The sequence below is a fragment of the Cucurbita moschata genome, unplaced genomic scaffold (genome assembly GCF_002738365.1).
Source record: "Cucurbita moschata cultivar Rifu unplaced genomic scaffold, Cmos_1.0 Cmo_Scf00003, whole genome shotgun sequence".
Taxonomy (NCBI): Eukaryota; Viridiplantae; Streptophyta; class Magnoliopsida; order Cucurbitales; family Cucurbitaceae; genus Cucurbita; species Cucurbita moschata.
In genome coordinates this window covers 6,655,434-6,664,789 of record NW_019268519.1, presented here as the reverse complement: position 1 = coordinate 6,664,789, position 9,356 = coordinate 6,655,434, and the positions used below count along the sequence as shown (strand labels likewise).

The window sequence follows — 9,356 nt, the reverse complement described above, 5'->3', positions numbered from 1 at the left end:
GATATAATCTACAATGAAGACATCGATCCAACATCTGGGCCAACGTGAAAGCTCATTAAAGTACCAAAGATAGGTTAACAAGGTAAGATAAACGCTAATCGGGTAGAGTACTTTTGTGGAACTTAGAAATAAATGGGTGGAGAATATGACATGTAGAACCTAAACCATTACTTTCAAGTGGGTGATATGGACAATTAGCTTACTCACCAGGTGAGTTGTATCAATTCGCGGAAGTTTAATGCCTGAACCCCATCGAGAAATTAAGTACCTGCCATGTGTGAGGAGACGGAGGCAGTAGGTAGTGTACACGTCAGGCTGAGTAGCTGCCATGTGTCGGGTAGGGAGATGTGTGGATTGCAACATGTCTCATCATCTAGAGGGACCATGCGACTTGTATCAGAAGGTCATCTTGAACCCGCAATCCAATCCAGCATAGCGACCCACACGATCTAGTGACCCAACCCGATCTGTTGTAACCTGTTCGTGCACGCCACGTGATGCTTGCAAGGGAGAAAACATGTTTTGGGTGTAGTCACAAATTCGAAGAAAATTATGTTAGACGCAGGATTCCTTTCGACAAATGGGTAGACGACACGTAGCAAGGCATGATCACGCCTACTCGTCCCCTAGGCACGTCTGCACACGCACGTGGGCTACATGTATGGGATGTCTAGTTGCATGCGGGGCATGTGAAGTTGGTCATTTTTTCTCCTTTCGACGTGTGTTCCCGTGTTTTTCGTTCCAATTTTAATACTAACCCTCAATGAATTGAATCAAAACCTAGAGAAATTTCAGAAATTTTGGAGCTCCTAATATACAAAAAGCCAGCTCGAAAAGGCATGCGTCATCTAAGTAAATAATCACACGAACTTTAGGCAAGTAATACATATAAGGATCATTAGGATGTGCTAGCATGCGAGCATTTCTTACCTTAGGGCATTTTTGGAATAATATGTTTTGTAGGTATGTTATGAAAATTTCCATTATGTCTAGGTCGAGATTTTCAAAAGCATGTTATGTTAGGTTATATTTTATGGAAAACTAGAAATATAATATGCATGACTAGAAAATGAGTTGGGTAATATGGATGAGTAAACTAAGTAAAAGATAAGAAATTATCAAAATGTCCCTATGATAGATTTTCTATGAATGTAGTAACAACTCTAGATTTCTACTGACCTAAAGTCGCTACCGTCATCATAACACTCTCTTATGTGGAAATAAACATTTAAACTTCGTCATAAAACACAACCATGGACTTAAATATTTGAAAACATCTTTAAAGCAGCATAACGAAAATACTAAATAAAACAAATAACACGTTTAAAAGTAAAAACACCTTATACTAACCTAAAGTCTAAGAAATGAAATACTACTATACTATGCATGTGTCATGGTCTTTACTTGTGATGATCTGTCTTGCCTTTACCTGAAATAGAAGTAGCACACGGCTCGAGTATTTTAAGAAATACTCAGAAAGCGACTTCCACTATTGGGGCTAGGGAATGCAAACACGTGCCACTCATGATTAGGGACATGATTAGAGGTAGCCTCCAGTCACGACAAAATTGGATGTATAGTACTTCTCTACACACGACCCACACATGCGAGCATGAGTCCCTAGACGGTTCGCACCCCCAAGACTCATCATAGTCGAGCTAGTTGTCCATAGCCGAACGTCATGAGATCAACAAACCCCCGAATATCATGCGAGGCATGATGATGATCATCATCATAAATTTGGGAGGGATTTTGTATATATGAAGAGAGTGTTTGTGAGAGGTTTTTCACCGAGATGAAGAAAACCTTCCATGTATCATGATCACTCTATTTAAAGAGTCATGTTTGCATGTTCATGCAAATTTGAGATCACTAAATTTTGACACTTAAAATTCCACTCAAATGTTTGGGATGATGTGGCAAGCATGCATGTTTGAGTTAACCAAATTTTGACACTCAAAATTCCACTCAAACTTGTGGGGTTTATTTGGCAAACATGCAAGTTTGGTTAAACCAAATTTTGACACCTCAAAATTACACTAACATGGATTTTTCCATTAGATGGAAGTCAACATTGTGACTTTCTTCATTTTAATTCAACAATTAATTTGAATAATGAATTTCAAATTAAAGTAACATTAAATGATTAATTAAACTATTTAATTAATATTTAATATTAATTCAAATGCTAATCCCAATCAATTCCGACACATAATTGATTAAGATATTTAAATCTTATTTAAATATCTCATATTCTCTCTTTTTGTTTACTTCGTAAATAAAACAAAATTGCGGTTAAATATATCGTATATATGTAACGCATATTCCCTAATTTGAATTCGAACACTTCGAACTCACTCGTCACACTGTTCTATGGTTTAGTCCGATATGAGCTAGCAGAGGGACCTAATGGACCTATAGATCATGGGCTCCAACGATCCAAGATTAACCGGTTAAACTCATTAACCTGGTTAACCAACATTCGTTAACTACTAGGACACTCCACTATAGCCTAGTAGTTGCACTCCCCTCACTATAGATATATTTCTGTCCATCTGATATAACCATGATTAGTAAGTCGATCCTTCACAGGTTGTTCGTAACTAGAGTTGGGTCAATTTACCGTTTTACCCCTGAAGTTACTTCTTGTTCCTTATGTCTCACTAATCCTCTAATGAACAATTGGTTTGTGGTCCAACCAGTAAACCGAATCCCTCTCAGACCAATGAGAGGGTGAGGCCCCTTGTTCAAGACCTGGAGTCAGTGCTTAAGGGAACCACCTTTCTTCTATCCCTAAAAGTGGGTAGGAGTGAATTCCGTCTTGCACCCCACGTCCCCAGCCATTCACCCAGTCTTACCCCTGAAATGGGAGGCCTGTTGAGTCGGCGAATTAGAGCCACTCTCACCCATGCAAATCTAAGGATAATTCCGAATAAACAGAAGTTCATGGTTAGCTCAGGATTAAAACCGAGTTACCTAGGTTATCGAATGAAAAGAAAATCAGTCTCAACAGTAAACGACATTATAAAGTGAGAGTGGTTTTCTTCATGGTCCGATCTTATGCAATACTCATTGCATAGGACGCCCCCACTCACATGTCTCCACATGTACAATTTAGTGATCACATTGTTTATATCATATACAAAAGTGGGCCGCATCCATAGTGTCCCCAGAATAAGGTACTCAGCCTTATCCTTATACTATAGATCATTTTGACTATATACTTGAACTTGATCCCCTCTTATGTCTCTACATACAGTTCAAGTAATCATACTATAGCCAGAGTGTTCTTAGTTTATTGGATTTAGATTAATGATCGTAAAGTTCACTTTATTCAATAACAATTTTTACTGAATAAACATCAATAATAACTTTATTGAAAATAGAATATATCTTTGTTTACAAACTATGAGTTTTAGGCCATAAAACCCAACAGTCACATCATCATATAATATCATCACATCATCATATAATATCATTCAACATCATATAACACAAAGCATAAATGACACATGCAAGGGCCACAGGGCACATGTCGTCATGTATAAGGCAAGTCTTCCGACCTAGCCGATAGTAAGACCACTTACTTTATTGGCCTAGGTCCAAACTACTACGACCACTTAATGCTAGCTTAACGCTGCTCTCTAAAATTTATTCTACCTAAGGAGTTTCTCAGTTATAAATTAGCATTATCTAATTTGGCATAAAATAATTTAAACTTACTTCTAATAATTTAAATTAACTAAACCTAATCTTTGCATAAAATAATTTAAACTACTTAAGTCTTTTATTGTATCATAAGTTGGTCCTTAGCTCAGTGGTAGGGCAGTTTGAACCCGGTAGGACTATTTTCTTATTCTTTTCAATCATCACACTTCTGTAGTGCATTTGATTGTTTTCAGTGCATTTGATTGTTTCCAACGTGTTCTTCCCTCACGTTCTTGAAACATTTCTCTCAATTGAGGTGTTTGGTCATGCTCGGACCCCTTTGTTCATGCTATCAACTTAGATAGGTCGTTTATTGTATCATAGGGGGGTTCTTAGCTCAGTGGTAGAGCATTTGACTGCAGATCAAGAGGTCATCGGTTCGAACCCGATAGGGCCCTTTTCTTATTCTTTTCTCTCATCACTCTTCAGTAGTGTATTTGTTTGTTTTCAACATATTTCCTTACTCATGTTTTTTGAATTATCTTCTCTCAATTGAGGCTCAAAAGCATGTCAAGGTTTTTTGTATAGTCTCTAAATTATGAATTTTTCACAGCTGACTTGTTTTATAGGTTAGGCACAATTGCTCTCCCACGGCCGCACGATGATGCTTGTACCCCTTTTATCATGCTATGATCTTAGATAGGTCTTTTATTGTATCACAAGGGGGTCCTTAGCTTAGTCGAATAGCATTTGACTGCAGATTAAGAGGTCACCGGTTTGAACCCAATAGGGCTCTTTCTTTAATTCTTTTCTCTCATCACTTTTTGGTATTATTCGCTCATGTTTTTTAAACATTTCTCTCAATTGAGGCTCGAACGCATGTCAAGGTTTTCTGCATAGTCTGAATTCTGATTTTTTCACCGCTGACTTGTTCGATAGGTTAGAACAAGTGTATTGGTGCAGAATCGTTGTCTCACTGCCACACGATGATGCTTGTACCCCTTTTATCATGCTATCATCTTAGATAGGTCTTTTATTGTATCACAAGGGGGCTCTTAGCTCAGTGGTAGAGCATTTGACTTCAGATCAAGTGCATTTGATTGTTTTCAATGTGTTTCGAGCGCGTCGATGTTTTCTACAAAGTTCGTACCCCTTTGTTCATGCTATCATCTTAGATAGGTTTTTTATTGTATCACAAGGGGGTCATTAGCTCAGTGGTAGAGCAGTTCGAACCCGGTAGGGCCCTTTTCTTATTCTTTTCAATCATCACACTTTTGTAGTGCATTTGATTGTTTTCAATGTGTTCTTTGCTCACGTTCTTGAAATATTTCTCTCAATCGAGGCGTTTGGTCATGCTCATACCCCTTTGTTCATGCTATCATTTTATATAGGTATTTTATTATATCATAAGGGGGTTCTTAGCTCAGTGGTAGAGCATTTGACTGCAGATCAAGAGGTCACCGGTTCGAATCTGGTAGGGCCCTTTACTTATTCTTTTCTCTCACCATGCATTTGTTTGTTTGAATTATTTCTCTCAATCGAGGCTCGAATGAATTGTTCGATAGGTTAGAACAAGTGCTGCTGTGCTCAATTGTTGTCCCACTATTGCATGGTCATGCTCGTACCCCTTTTTTCATGCTATCATCTTAGATAGGTCTTTTATTGTATCATAAGGGGGTCCTTAGCTCAGTGGTAGAGCAGTTCGAACCCGATAGGGCCCTTTTCTTATTGTTTTCAATGTGTTCTTCGCTCACGTTCTTGAAACATTTCTCTCAATCGAGGTGTTTGGTCATGCTCGTACCCCTTTGTTCATGCTATCATCTTAGATAGGTTTTTTATTGTATCACAAGGGGTCCTTAGCTTAGTGGTAGAGCATTTGACTGCAGATCAAGAGGTCACTAGTTCGAACCCGGTAGGGTCCTTTACTTATTCTTTTCTCTCATCATGCATTTGTTTGTTTTCAACGTATTTCCTTGCTCATAGTTTTGAATTATTTCTCTTAATCGAGGGCTCTGTCCCACCTAGTGTTGTGCATCACACAATCGCTGTCCCACTGTTGCACGGTCATGCTCGTACCCATTTTTTCATGCTATCATCTTAGATAGGTCTTTTATTGTATCATAAGGGGGTCCTTAGCTCAGTGGTAGAGCAGTTCAAACCCAGTAGGGCCATTTTCTTATTCTTTTTAATCATCACACTTCTGTAGTGCATTTGATTGTTTTCAACGTGTTCTTTGTTCACGTTCTTGAAACATTTCTCTCAATCAAGGTGTTTGGTCATGCTCTGTACCCCTTTGTTCATGCTATCATGTTAGATAAGTCTTATATTGTATCACAAGGGGGTCTTTAGCTCAGTGGTAGAGCATTTGACTGCAGATCAAGAGGTCATCGGTTTGAACCCGGTAGGGCCCTTTTCTTATTCTTTTCTCTCATCACTCTTCAGTAACCCATTTTCGTCCTCTTGTGGTAGAAAAGGAGTCATTTAAATAATGCTAAACAAAGGTTAAAGGTTTATGATTTGTAACTATTTTCATTTTACTTAATTACTTTTTCTAGTCGGTAAAAAAGCAGAGTAAATAAGACAGTGTTTGGAAGTGTTTTTTTCAAGACTTTAAGGAACAAGAAGTCATAGGTTGAGAGTGAGGAGTGTTGTGTTTTTTTTGTGTGTTCAGAGAGTTGAGGCCGACATTGAGACATACCTAAATCAACTTTGTTGGTTTTTGGTTTTTGGTTTTTGGTTTTTTGTGTGTTTTCATGACTTTATTGATTTATGTGTAAAGAGGTAAAGAGAAAGAATTAAAGAGCTATGATTATGATTCTTCCATCTCTCTTTATACTCTGCTAAATTCCACATTGCTTTTTTTGTTTCTTTACAAATCTGTGCGATTGGGAATGTTTCTTCTTCTTCTTTCCTTCTTTATTTAAAGCTCCTAAACATATAATAATAATAAAGTAAAATAAAATTACAAACCCTTATCACCCAATGTTCGAGGTTTTGAATCTCGGATCATTGTTAAAAAATAAATAAAATAAAATTTAAAAATATGGTCAATTTTAAATTGAATTAGAAACAAGCCCCACAAGTAAAAACAAAATCGTAATCTAATTATAAAATGATGCTATTCAAGTGTATTACAAACGAACCCAAAATGCATAGATGTATTGACGTTTCGGGACGACACCCTTTGTGACCATGCAACTCTTGAATGCTCTCTAGCTCGACTGACAACCTGCAAACATCTGGAAAAAAAGAAATGAAGAAAGGGGTGAGTATAAAAATAATAAGTTAGTACCTTACTCGTAGGCTTTCGTCTCATTCTTATCTGAGTAAATTACCACAAAATTTTCTCTGGGCTCTAGGAAATTGGGGTCTAATTCTACAACCGTCTCATTATTTGTGAAAACCTTGAAGTTTCGAGCAGTTCTCTTACATGTTGTAGGCCCTATCGGTTCTGGAAACTGTTAACTAGGTTCGAGTGCAGTAGATCTCCTGGATGGTGAATCTCATCTCAAGGTGAACCAACTTTTTATTCTCATATTTAGTAAGCTTGCATAGCCACAATAGTGAACATTTGATATCTTAATTGAGGAACAATCTCATCATATCTCATAAGGTTAACTAGCAACCCTTCCATAGGAAAAACCATACAATCATCATCTAGGGGAGTGACCCAGTGTGCCTTTTGTCACAATCGCACTCTTGATAGCAGTAGACTTGCGATTGAGCGGCACTCACTTTCCAACAACAAGTGAGCTAAGTCAATTCATTCTTACGTCGCCTACGGCCAAACGACGTATGCTCGAGCCTCTGGCCTCTGTTTAAGAAGAAGGTTTTAGAAAACGAGAGCAAGAGAGATTTTTGAAAGAGAGACTTTGAAAGAGACGTTATATATGCAAGCAAGAGAGTAACAACAACGGCTCACAGTATATAACTATTGGAATGGAGAAGTTGACAACTAGTCATATCCCCCTATAGTATATTATGAGGCATTTCATGTCTGACAGGCTTAGACATGATTTTTTCAAAACGTCATACTTCCTAGAAACACAAAATTTAAACACTAGAACATGGAAAGACATAAATGGTTTGGCTTGTCATGGGCATGCGGCCATGGGCAACACGCCTTAGATGAGCATGTTCGTGACATCCTCCCCCACCTAATTGGTTGATGTCTCTGTCAACCGACTACTTTCAAACCTGGCGATGTGGGTGACGGCGGAATCCAGATCTTCGGCGTGTTCCCAGCTGGTTTCCTCCGTTGGGAGATTCTTCCATTTGACAAGGAATTCGCGAATCTTCCATACAAGTCTTCCTATCTTCCTAACCCTGTCGGCTAGTATCTCCTCTATTTCTTTGGTGTCTCTTTGTTTCAGATCGATGCTCGGTCCTAGTGATGACATTTCGCTGGTCGTCGTTTGGGATAGGGTGATAGGGCTTCAAGTTGCTCACATGAACTATTGGGTGGATTTTCATCCATGTGGGTAGCGCAACTTTGTAGGAAGTAGCCCCGAACTTTTTAAGGACTTCAACCGGGCCTTCATATTTTTGAACTAGTCTCTGGTTCTTTCGGCTGCAGAATTTGATCTATTATGGTCTCAACTTGATGAGGACTTGGTCTCCTGCTTGGAATTGGATGGGGCAACGCTTCTTGTCCGCCCACTTCTTCATATGCTTGGAAGCTTTCTCCAAATATGTCCGGGCTACATCTATTGTCTGCTTCCGTTCTCTGGTGAAGTTTTGAGCTTGAAGATTTTTTCCTGCATAAGGATGATCAATAATATGGGGCAAGACCGACTGTCATCCACTTACAATTTTGAAGGGGCTCTTTCCCGTAGACGAACTCGTTTGACAATCGAAACATAATTGGGTGACATCTAGCAGTTGTATCCAGTTCTTCTGGTGAGCGTCGACGAAGTGACGTAAGTATTCTTCGAGCAAGCACTTGAACCATTCCGTCTATTCATCGGTTTGAGGATGATAGCTCGAGGAGATGTTTAAAGACGTTCCCAAGAAGGCGAATAACTCAGTCCAAAATGTGCCAATGAATCTACCATCCCTATCGCTGATGATGCTCAACGGAATGCCCCATAACTTTACAATGTGTTTGAAAAATAGTTGGGTTATTAGTTCAGCCGAGCATAATTTGGGGGTGGGAACGAACATCACGTATTTCGAGAATCGATCTACGATAACCAAGATGGTGTCATATTCTCCGACTTTTGGGAGGTGTGTTATGAAGTCTAAAGACACACTTTCCCAAGGCCTTGTTGGCACGGATAGAAGTTCCAAGAGTCCCGAGACTTTGGCTTTCTCGACTTTGTCCTGTTCGCGGATGAGGCACGTCTTGGTGTACTGCATGATGTCGTCCCAAATATTTGGCCAAAAGTACCCCTTTTTTTTATTAAGGCATATGTTCGTTGCCACCCAAGGTGTCCAGCCCATAAAGTATTATGACATTCCTAAATGAGCTTGTTCCTCAGTTCTCCTGTTCTTGGAACGTATAATATGTTTTCCTTTGTCATTAGAAGGTCTCCCTTGACCCAAAACTATCGTGTCTTCCCAGCTTTGGCTAGTTCAACAACGGCTTTGGCCGGTGGGTCTTTATGTAAATGTTCTTTGATGATGTCGCGCATCGATCCATCGATCTTACTTGAGTGAATATGGGCTAACATGCACAGGGTCGCATGTTCGCCCTTTCGACTCAGCGC

At 39.1% G+C, this 9,356-nt stretch overlaps 4 non-coding genes across 4 annotated transcripts; all 4 read left to right on the top strand.

Moving 5' to 3' along the window:
• The first annotated feature begins 4,034 nt into the window (after nt 1–4,034).
• TRNAC-GCA lies at nt 4,035–4,106 on the top strand. Its single transcript has one exon. It is a non-coding gene; the product is annotated as a tRNA-Cys (tRNA).
• A 954-nt stretch (nt 4,107–5,060) lies between these two features.
• Nucleotides 5,061–5,132, top strand: TRNAC-GCA. The gene has a single exon. It is a non-coding gene; the product is annotated as a tRNA-Cys (tRNA).
• A 366-nt stretch (nt 5,133–5,498) lies between these two features.
• Nucleotides 5,499–5,570, top strand: TRNAC-GCA. The gene has a single exon. It is a non-coding gene; the product is annotated as a tRNA-Cys (tRNA).
• Nucleotides 5,571–5,987: 417 nt separating this feature from the next.
• Nucleotides 5,988–6,059, top strand: TRNAC-GCA. The gene has a single exon. It is a non-coding gene; the product is annotated as a tRNA-Cys (tRNA).
• The last annotated feature ends 3,297 nt before the right edge of the window (nt 6,060–9,356 follow it).